The 12,316-nt window shown below is 33.5% G+C and overlaps 1 pseudogene; it reads right to left on the bottom strand.

Moving 5' to 3' along the window:
• Positions 1 to 4,955: 4,955 nt before the first annotated feature.
• LOC127546418 (charged multivesicular body protein 3-like) lies at positions 4,956 to 7,482 on the bottom strand (annotated as a pseudogene).
• Between the last annotated feature and the right edge of the window lie 4,834 nt (positions 7,483 to 12,316).

Below are 12,316 nucleotides of genomic sequence, written 5' to 3'. Positions count from 1 at the left end.
ATCATGAATTCTTCTCTTATCCATAGTTCTGAAAGATAATTTCCATTAACTTGCTAATGGTGCCACCTTCTGTATCTAAATCATTCACGCATTTGAAGTTTATCTTAACATAATAGTGTGAGATATTGGTCTCTGCCTAATTTTTGCTAGACTACTTTCTAATTTTCTCAGCACCTTTTCTCTAATAGTGAGCTCTTGTTTCAATAGCTTAGATCTTTGGATTTACCAAATGTGAAATTGTGCTCATTTCCTTCAGTATATTGTATACTTCAGCTATTCTACTGACTGGGCATTCTGTTTATTATCCAGTATGATTATAGCTCTGTAGTGTAGTTTGAGAGCTAACACTGCAAAATTTCCTTCTTTCCCATTTTTTTCATTGATTCCCTTGATATTCTTGGCCTTTTGTTCCACAAATGGGTTTTGTTTTTATTTTTCCTACCTCCATAAAATAATTCTTTGGAAGTTTGATTGAAAATGACACCAAAAAGGTAAATTAATTTAGGTAATATAGTCATTTGGATTATATTGCCTTAGTCTTCTATTTAGCAATTACCATTTCTTTAATTATTTAGATCTATGTTTAAGGAAAGCATATTTTGTCATTTTGTTCACATAGTTCCATTGTGTGAATTGGCAGGTAGACACCAAACTATTTTATACTGTTTATATGATTTTAAATGTAATTTCTTCTTTTCTTGCTTCCTTTGGAGTTTTGTTGGTAATATATGGAAGTGTTCATCACTTGTGTGGAATTATTTCCACATACAAGGTTGTTAATTGTTTCAAGTAGTTTTTTTAGTTAATTCTTTAAGGCTCACAAGGTAAATCATCAGATCATGTGTAAAAAGCAACAATTTTCTTTATTCACTGCCTTTGTTTTTTCCTATATTTATTCTTATGTTATTGCAATAACTAGCATTTCTAGCACAGTATCAAATAATAATGAAATAATAATATCTTTATTCTTTTTGCAATTGATATAATCAATGATATTTATGGTTTTTTGAATAATGAATCAGCCCTGTATTCTTGGTGTAAATTCCATCTGATCCTAGTGTATGATCTTTGGTATATATTGCTATAATCTCCTTGCTAACATTTAATATTTTATATCAATATTCATTGCAGAAATTCATTTGAATTTTATTTCTCTCTTATTTCTTCTCTCTCTTGTTTGAATATCAAGCTCATAATTATGTCATAAAAGGAATTTTATAGAGCTCTTTTTTAACCTATTTTGTTCAAACAGTTTATATAGTATTGGAATTAATAGTTCTTTAAATATTTGGTAAGATAAGCCTTATAAATCCATCTTATCTAAACTTGTTTATTTTTCCCTTTGGTGAATCATTTATGACTTGTTTCATTTAGTTCTCCTGAGATAGGATTTAGGAATTTAAATTCTTCTCTGATAATCTGGAAATTTTATGGTTTTGCAAACATTCATTAATTTTGTAATGTTTGTTGGAATATGGTTAGGCAAAATAATACCTACCTAATGCTTTTATATCATCTTCATTGATTGTGAATTCATTCTTTACATTTTTGAGTTTGGTGTTTTTTTCTTTTTGAAAATTAAATTTATCAGTTTTTTTATCTATTCAGTTGTTTTCAAACAATTCCTAGTTTTATCAGTTGATTTTTAAAATTTTTTTAAATTTCTTTAATTTTCAGAATGACAGTTTTCAAATGATGAAAATCAAACTATTTCCACTCATATGAAAGAGTGTTCCAAATCACTATTGATCAGAGACATGCAAATTAAGACAACTCTGAGATACCACTACATACTTGTCAGGTTGGCTAAAATGACAGGAAAAAATAATGATGAATGTTGGAGGGGATGCAGGAAAACTGGGACACTGATGCATTGTTGGTGGAGTTGTGAATGAACCCAACCATTTTGGAGAGTAATCTGGAATTATGCCCCAAAAGTTATCAAACTGTACATACCCTTTGATCCAGCAGTGCTACTACTGGGCTTATATCCCAAAGAGATACTAAAGAAGGGAAAGGGACTTGTATGTTGCAAAATGTTTGTGGCAGCCCTGTTTGTAGTGGATAGAAACTGGAAAATGAATGGATGTCCCTCAATTGGAGAATGGCTGGGTAAATTTTGGTTTATGAATGTTATGGAATATTATTGTTCTGTAAGAAATGACCAGCAATGCACACATATATTGTATCTAGGATATACTGCAACCCATTCAACATGTAAAGGACTGCTTGCCATCTGGGGGAAGGGGTGGAGGGAGGGAAGGGAAAAATCGGAACAGAAGTGAATGCAAGGGATAATGCTGTAAAAAATTACCCTGGCATGCGTTCTATCAATAAAAAGTTATTTTAAAAAAAAAATTGTGGTCATGACCACTTAAACTGAATGTGGGGGTCGCAAAATTTTGGCAACAGTAAAAAGTTTCTGAATGTTCTACATTCTGCAGTATCAAATATTCTGCCAATATTTAATTCTTTATATAAAAATAAATATGGATATCCATCTTAAAAAAAAAAAAAAAAAAGAAATGACCAGCAAGATGAATACAGAAAGGCTTGGAGAGACTTACATGAACTGATGCTAAGTGAAATGAGCAGAACCACAAGATCATTATATAATGATCAGGAGATCAACAATGATACTGTACGAGGATGTATTCTGATGGAAATGGATTTCCTCAACAAAGAGAAGATCTAATTCAGTTCCAATTGATCAATGATGGACAGAAGCAGCTACACCCAAAGAAAACACTGGGAAATGAATGTAAACTGTTTGCATTTTTGTTTTTCTTCCCGGGTTATTTTTACCTTCTGAATCCAATTCTTCCTGTGCAACAAGAGAACTGTTCGGTTCTGCACACATATATTGTATCTAGGATATAATGTGACATATTTAACATGCATAGGACTGCTTGCCATCTTGGGGAAGGAGTGCAGGGAGGGAGGGGAGAAGTTGGAACAGAAGTGAGTGCAAGAGATAATATTGTAAAAAAAAAAAAAAATTACCCAGGCATGTGCTCTGTCAATAAATAAAAAAGTTATAATTATTTAAAAAAAATTTTCAGCCATCAAATGGAAGTGGATAGCAGAATAGATTAGAATTCACAACCAAAATAATATATTGTTTACAATGGATAGACTTGAAACAGAAAGACATACACAAAGTTAATATAAAGAACTAAAGCATAATCTAATTGGCTTTAGTTAATCTAAAAAATATGGCAAGAGTAGCAACCTTGACCTTAGACAAAAACAGTCATATCTTATTCTTTGTGATCTCCCCCTTTTTTGGCAAAGACTTCAGATTTGGGTGCATCTGCTCAGGTTTAAATGACACAATTTTTTTAAAAAGATGAACTTGGTTATTTTCTTTATTTTTTCTTTATTAAAGCTTTTTATTTTTTTCAAATTCTTCAACATTAACCCTTACAATTCCTCCCTTATCCCATGCTCCCCCAGATGGCAAGTAGTCTAATATATGTTAAATATGGTAAAAGCATATAAATGATATAAATTCTTTGAATAAACTGCCCAAGTTTGACTGGGATTCAGAAATAGATGACTTAATCAAAATTCAGATCCAGTGACTCACAATTCTCTCACAAATTGTTAATTCCCAGGGTTAATTGCCACTCTGGAAAACATCTACTTTTCAAGAGCATACAAACTATAAGCCTGCTGCCATGAATTGTCTCTGGTCTAAAAGAGATAGCCAAATGAGCATCCTTTTATTAAAATGGTGGTATTATTAATAAAATGATTAAATTACCCAGAAATTGCACCACCTCTCAGACTGGCTAAAATGATAGGAAATCATAATGACCAATGTTGGAGGGGATGTGGGAAAACAGGGACACTGACACATTGTTGGTGGAACTGTGAACGGATTCAATCATTCTGGAAAGCAATTTGGAACTGTGCTCAAAAAGTTATCAAGTTGTGCATACCCTTTGATCCAGCAGTGTTTTTACTGGGATTATATCCCAAGAGAGATCTTAAAGGAGGGAAAGGGACCCACATGTGCAAAAATGTTTGTGGCAGCCCTTTTTGTAGTGTAATTTGTAGAAACTGGAAACTGAGTAGAAGTCCATCTGTTGAAGAATGGCTGCATAAATTATGATATATGAATGTTATGGAATATTGTTCTGTAAGAAACGACCACCAGGAAGATTTCAGAAAGGCCTGGAGGACTTACATAAACTGATGCTAAATGAAATAAGCAGAACCAGGAGATCATTATATACAGCAGCAACAAGACTATACAACGATCAATTTTGATGGACATGGCTCTCTTCAATAATGAGATGATTTAAGCCAGTGACAATTGTTTAGTAATGAAGAGAGCCATCAACGCCCAGACAGTGGATCATGGAAACTGACTGTGGACCATAGCATAGCATTTTCACTCTCTCTGTTATTGTTTGCTTGTATTTTGTTTTCTTTTTCAGTTTTTTCTTCCTTCTGATTTTTCTCATGCAGCAAGATAATTGTATAAATACGTATACATATATTGGCTTTAATATATATTTTAATATATCTACCATGTATTGGACTACTTGCCATCTAGGGGAGGGGGTGGGAAGAAGGAGGGGAAAATTTGGAACAAAAGATTTTGCAAGGGTAAATGATGAAAAATTACCCATGCATATGTTTTGTAAATAAAAAAGCTTTAATTTTTTAAAAAAAGAAAGACACTAATTTCTTTAAGGAATTTTTTCCCACTGTAAATAACACTTAATATCTGGAAAATATATAACTAACATGACAACAATAATGTTAGATTAATTATCCCTTCTTCTACACCTGTGACAGACTCACCATGAAACCAGGAAAAATAACTCTCTATAATGCAAAAAAATGTTATAGGAAATAAGTAAAAAGTTGAACATGTCCTAGGTAGAGTGTCCAGCAAGTGGCCAAGAAAACCTACTTACTGCTGACAAAGCAGGAGCACTCTTCTAGTTATGGAGGATGGCTAATTGACACTGCATGACTTCAAGATCTTCCTCCTCAACAGCCGCAACAATTGTCAGCCTACAATCGCAGACTCAGGCAGAATATCCATAACTTTCCTGGGTGCTTTGCCTAAAGCTACTGCTATTATTTCAAAATGAACTTTGTCAGCCTCCATTTTTACTGTGTCCTCCATTTTTGCCCTTATCATCCATGATTTTAAAAGTATCTTCTAACATCTCCTCTATACTCTCTACATTTATCACTTCTTTGTACAGATCCATCATGGTTGCTTAGATCTCTGGGATCTTCTCACTAGGTTTTGCATGGTTCTCATCACTTCTGTGCTCATCTCTAAGGAACCATTTAAAGGGCAGCTAGTTTATTATTCATTCCCATGAGAACAGAATTTACATGTACCTTTGATGTATACAGTTTGCTCACCACTTTCCTTAATTTTATTGCTTCACTCATTCTTCTTCCCTCTGAATATCTCTTATTTGCCTATCAACTATTCTCATTTCTTTTTTGCTCTTCAACGACCATTCACTGACAAGCTCCTTGGTAGGCTTCTCTTTGTCTTTCTAAAGAGACTCATTGTGAATTCCTGTCCATCCTAATTTTAATTATTTTGTGGCTTTATTTAAACCAATCTATTCATTCTCTTTTCATAATTTTCTTCTATAATTCTCATTTCTTTTGCCAATTTATCCTCTACTGTTTTTATTTTATTTTTATTTCCTTTTCTTTTATCTTTCTTCTCCTAGGAATTCTTGATGGTCTTATTCCAATCTTCATTTTCTTCTCTGAGGTGTTAGATATCTTCAAGTCATTGTCTTTTTTGGTTTATGTCTTGAGTTTCCTTTTCACCATAGCAGATTTTCATAGTCAGGTTTTTTGTTTTTTTCCTGTTCGATTTCTCAACCTATTTCTTGACTTTGGACTTTATTGTTGAATTCTGCTCACCTCTGGGAGGAAATATCTTCCCTGATCTTCTGGGTTTTTTAGTTGCCTATACTTTCTCTCCTTCACTCTCTTCTTAATCTAGCTCTTCCAATTCAGCTGCTAACCTTATCATTCTACTGAAATTACTCTCTCCACAGTTACTAATAATCTCTTAGTTGACAAATTCAATGGCTTTTTCTTGATCTGCATTCTCATTAACCTCTTTGCAGACTTTGACCCAGTTGATCACTTTCTCTTAAATAGTATCTTTTCTATAGGTTCCTGGGACAAAACTCCCTCCTGATTCTCCTCTTATCTGACCATTCCTTTTGTCTGTTTTGCTCATTCCTCTTCCATATTCTCCCTTCTAATTATAGGTGCTTCTCAGAGTTTTGTCTTGTGCTCTTTTTTATTCTTCTATACTGTTCCACTTGATGGTTTCATAATTCCCATGAGTTTAATTATAATTTCTATGCTGATTATTCTTGAATCTCCCTATCCAGTCCCAAACTCCCTGCTGATCTCAAATCTTTCATCTTCAACTGCCTTTCAGGTATCTCAAACTGCATGTCTAGTACACATCTTAAATTCAATTCATCCAAAATGGAATTCATTATTTTTTTGCATTCCCACTCCATTCCACCCCTTACCTTTTTACTTTCATATTACTGAAGAAGACAACACCATCCTTTCAGTCCCTTAAATCTGAAACTTCCTTTTGAGCTACTTGTTATTTCTTACCCTGTGTCTATATCCAATCTATTATTGGAGCTGATAGATTTCACCTTTATATCATCTTTTAAATGCTCTCTTTGATAGTGCCACCACTTTAGTTCAGGCTCCCATCACTTTTCTCCTGGGTTTTTATAACAGCAGATTTGTCGATCTATCTTCTTCAAGTCTCTTCCCATTCAGATCCAACTTCCATTCAGCTTATAAAGTAGTTTTCCTAAAGTATAGGATCAATCACTTCACCCCCATTCAATAAACTCTGGCTCCCTACAATCTCAGCTTTGCATTAAATACACTTCATAATCCAGCTCCTTCCTGCCTTTGCACACTTCTTACATCTCCCTAGTGGACATGTAGTCTTCGATTCATCGACAATGACCTCCCTAAAGAAATATCTTAAAATGGGATTTTTTTAAAGAAATGAATTCTCTTCCAAAGCATTATTATTTAGTCTATTTGGATGGCTGTCTAGTATACACACTGATTTTCAGTTCCATAAAGGCATTTAGATGAAAAAAATGATATCTGAAGACAATGACTTTCTGTCCATGAACAAAATACACCATCTTTCAGTTCAAGGTATTTTTTCTAGCTATATCCCATGGCTAGAATGTTCTCTCTCCTTTACTCTGACAACTCTCCTTTCTTGCCTTCTGTTAAGTCTTAACTAAAATTCCATCTTTTTCTGGATGTCTTCATAAACCCTTATTAATTTTAGTGTCTTCCATCCCTTACTGATTTCTTAGTTATCCTACATATAGCTTGTACATATTTGTTTGCATGTTATCTCCCCCATTAATTTATAAGCTTCTCGAGGGTAGGGACCATCTTTTGTGTCTTTTTTGGTATCCCCATCACTTAGCATAATGCTTAGCACATAGCATAGGTAATGTGTTTTGATTTGTGCATAAATTAGAATTAAGTGAAGCATGAAGTTGTCAGTCTCACTCTCTCTTCCAGAATCATCACTGTGCAATGGTAGGACAAAGTCAAGCTGACTGGTGATGGCTTGAGATGCATTGGATGACCTTAGCATCTTTGATATCTAACCAAGCTTTAAGTGCTCCACAGCTCCCACTTCAGCTGCCTTCATGGTAGATGGAACAAATTGTTCTCATCCACCCATACCACCAGGGAAAATCTTCATGTTCAGGATAGCTCACAGACCAATTTAAGGCCTAGTTTAGTCTGTCTGCCAATGGTTTACTGGGGTGTAGCCATTGTGCTTGCTACAGCTTCGGATCCTTAGCTCATAGTACTGTACTTAATATTGAGTGATTGATTGCTTCTACTACTTGATTAATTTCTACTGCTGATTGATTTCATAGCTCATTCTGAGAATCTATACATTTTCAGTGCTTCAAAAGTGATGTGATCCAAGGAGAAATATATTCACTTCCCTCCTGGTCTGTAAATTCTTGACCTCATTTGGATCTATTGGCTTGTTGTTTGATTTATTTCTCATAGACTATTACTAGAGACAGGTGTAATGTTCTTGTTTGGTTTTCTTGGGGTCTCTGGGAGCAGCTTTCTTTTCCGTTGAAAAATCACCACAAGAATAGCCAGGTAATGAAGTCCAAATCTTTTATTATCTCCTTCTAAGTCTTGTCTCCTTGCCTGGGGCCTTCAGAGTCTTGGTTTCAGTGGAGAAGCTAAGGAGGACAGGCCTGTCACCCCAGTGCTGATGAAGATGGAAATGAATCTGTCTCTCAATCCCTTGCTCTCCCAAGAGAGCCACCAGGAGCCTGACTGAAGATGGAATGAATCTTATCCAGTTCTTGCTGGCTGTTGTATACTCTATTATCATAGGTGTGAATCTTGTGGAACTATATTAAGTACCCAGTACATGTACTAGTACATGAACTAGAGAACTATTAAGCACTATGCTAAACTCAATAACTATTGTCTCATCAATTCCACTGACTTAACACCTTTTAAGAATCCTTGTTTCAGATTGGCCCATAACAGTCAGGCACAGTTAACCAAGTAGGAATTTCTATAGATTTAGAGCAACTGAACAGCTAGCTTTCCTTTGGTTTTGGTTTCCTTTCTTGGTTAATTCCAATGCAGAATTATGTATGAGTTTTCCTTCTCTTTTTGGACTCAGAGACACACAGGTAGAATTTTGTAATCTGTCCTTTGCTCTTTATACAGGTAAGACCCTGACTCCCTCATTATCCCAATTGGTCCTCTCCTCCCTGGAACTGGGACCTAGAATCAGATAATAGAACTGCCAGATGGCACCCATACAGGGTTCCCTGTAATCTCTTTCTGCTCCAGTATTTAATCCTTCTATCATCTGTGAGCACTGAGCTGCTTTCTGTGGCTGCTGCTGCCACCACAGCCCATTATTAATTCAACCTGTTTGGTCCCAACAGTGCTGCTTTCTGGCCAGTCCCCATCCCAGCATCTAAATATTGCTCTTTTTATCTTGCTAAACTGACCTGAGCTGGAAAAATGATTCACTGTGACTTTTCCTTGATTTTCCCAATCAGAATTCTGTCTGGTATTCTTTATCAATCATTGTAGGAGAAAATATAAAGGAGAAAGGAAAAAAAACTGCAAGTTCTCATTCCTGTTTTGACGCCACTTCAACTATATGTGTATGTATATACCTATACATGTGTATATAATTACATATTAAATATAACTATATTGCATATATAGCTTTATATTATGCATACATACATATGTATTTGTTATAAGAGAGGACTTTTTTCCCCTTTTGATTGACAGTAGAAGGAGAGAGGAGGCACTATTTTAGAAACATAGGAGGTTATGATAGTGATCACCACAACCCCTAAACAAAGCAGAGAGAAAGTCAAAGAAAATTTCTAAAATATACACAGCCTAGCAGATGGAAGAAAAAAAGAAAGAAATATTTATTAAGTGCTTACAATGTGTCAGGTACTTGAGTTTTATAAATGTCATCTCATTTGATTCTCACAACAACCCTGGGAAGTAGACTCTATTATTATCCTGATTTTATAGATGAGAAAACTGAGACAGACAAGTCAAGTGACTAGATTAGGGATATACAATCAATAAATGAGAACAGATCTGAATTCAGGCTTTCCCAACTCTAATCCCAGTTTTCTATTGTGGGACTGTTCTTTAATCAGAAGAAAGTTTAAGAGGGTCACAGAAAAGCAAATCAATATAGTATTATAGTGTTAAATTCATAATATGTTTATATTGGTAAATAATTGAATTTCTCTAGTAGTCTCTGATAATTTTCTTTATTTCTTTACCATTCATTGTTGTTCTTCCCCCCTCCTAATTTTTTACTTAGGTTAAAGGTTTTCTTGCTCTTCATCCTGCTTCAATTAGCTAATGCTTTACAATCCTAACAGTATTCTCAAATGTATATTCTTTATCTAATGATTCTTTTTCCTGCAATTTTGATAATTTTTCATTTCAATTTAATGACTTATTTTGCTTTTCAAGTATATATTAATCTGTTAGTTTTCTGATGTTTTAACAGCAAAGCCATCTCATTAATTTTCTTTTTCTGTTTTGCTAATATAATAATTCAGAGACATAAATTTATCTCTGAATCCTGCTTAACTTCACCTCATGTATTACATATTGTATTGTTGCTGCATAATCTTTAATAAAGTTCTTAATGTTTCTATAATTCTATTTTTTGACTAAAAATTATATTAATTTTTCACTTATAGGCTCATACCATTAATCATATTCATCTTATCAATTACTATTTAAATAATTCCATGGTTTATAAAATGATGGTTATAATTTCTGGTGTTTTCTATACATGTTTTTAAGCTCTATATTCAAGAGCAGAGATTTCATTTTTTTTTTTTTTGATCATAGACTCCTTTGGAAGTGTGATGAAACCTCAAAAAGATATACTTAAATGTATAAGATAAAACACAAAATTTCAAAAAAGAAGAATAATATAATATAGTTATTAAATAGTTATTAAAAATGTTAAAACAACAGATTCACAAATCTGAGGTTAATAGTTCTCTGGAAAGTAATTAATTTCTCGATATATTTCATAACAAATAATTACTAAACTTCCTATTTTTTCTATTTTCTCAGTTCTCTGAACACATTTTGTATCAATGTATCAAGGAATTTATGATTACATTGATCCCTTCTTTCAGTGAAGAGATCCACACTTTTCTCATTCTGTGTGAATCTTATTCACATTCCCCTATGTATCATTATTTGCAAAGGATCTTCTCTATTGTTCCCACTACTGTGCTGAGTATAGCACTCATTTGTCTGTTTTTCCTCAGTCCTTCTATATGACTAGCCAATCTTCTTTTATAATCACACGTTTCCTGAATGATACTTTTTGCTACTTATTGTGAGAAAGTCAAGTTTGCTGCTGCCTACTAATTTGGAGAATGAATCACTATTGATCCTTTAGAGATTGTGATGGTCTAAGATTTGCAGCCAAACAACATTAATAAAAGAATAATGGTGTTAAAAACTATGAATCTTTGCACTGGAGTGTAACTTGACATCATTTTTAATACTGCAGGATTGCCCAAATGCTAATCAGCTTACTATCTTTCTATTCTGTTCTGGATATAATTTATTATCCATCTGAAGTATCTATTTCCGATATATGTACTAATGTATTAACTCAGTAGTCTAGAAATCTAGCCTCATGTCCTAGACACACTTTTTAGGCCTTGTCTCATTTAGCACATTTTTTTTGTGTCTTCTTGATTTTGTCTAGTCTTTCTTCTCATATTTGTCTTATGTCAATTGACGTGCATACATCATACATTAATAAAGATATAGTAGAGTTGAAATGTGTTGCTTCCATACATGCTGGTGATGAAAATAGCTTGTTATTGAAGCAATAATGAAATTTCTATTTTCCCACTTTCTTACCTCCCTCTTAATTTCATCTATAAATTGTCTTGAATTAAAATTATTTAGTTATATGCCATGTCAAAGTTTTTGCATATTTCTTTAAGTTTTTGTTACTTTCCATCATTTTAGAGGTAATACTGTTCCTAATCTTTTTTTAAAAAATAAGTTTTTTTATTGATGTCTTCAGTTTCTTATTTATCCTAAATATTTTTCCTCTTCCCCTCTTAGAGAGTCATTCCAAAGAACAAATAATATTTTTAGAGTGAAACAAAATCATCACAACTAATTGAGAGATTGAAAAAGTCCAAAACCATAAGCAATGTGTAATAATAGGATCTTTTACTTCTTTGAACAAGGGGTGTCCTCTCCTATCTCTTCTTTTGAATCAGCCTGGCTTTTATAAATGTTACATTCATTTTTTTTTTTTTTTGGATATATAGTTCTCTCTATTTACAGTGTTGAAGTTCTTGTGCATATTTTTCTTTGCCTGTTTCACACTCTATCAATTCATATAGATCTTCACACACTTCTCTGCATTTGTCAAATACATAATTTCTTATAGCACAGTAAAATCTTATTAAATTCATGGACCACAGTTTGTTTAGCCATTTTCTATTCAATAGGCATATACTTCATTTAAAGTATTTTGCAATCATAAAAAGTGTCACTAGGTATATATTAGTGTGTAGATTTATTGATAACTTCCTTAGGAAATAAGCCCAGGAATGGAGTCTCTGGTTCAAATAGTATAACATCTTAGTTGTTTTATTTTGCCAATACCAGTTTTGCTGTTCTTTTGCTAACATTATTCTGACACTTCATCACAGGGTTGAAG

This window comes from Antechinus flavipes, chromosome 2, assembly GCF_016432865.1.
Source record: "Antechinus flavipes isolate AdamAnt ecotype Samford, QLD, Australia chromosome 2, AdamAnt_v2, whole genome shotgun sequence".
NCBI lineage: Eukaryota > Metazoa > Chordata > Mammalia > Dasyuromorphia > Dasyuridae > Antechinus > Antechinus flavipes.
This window is presented reverse-complemented; position numbering and strand designations above follow the sequence as displayed.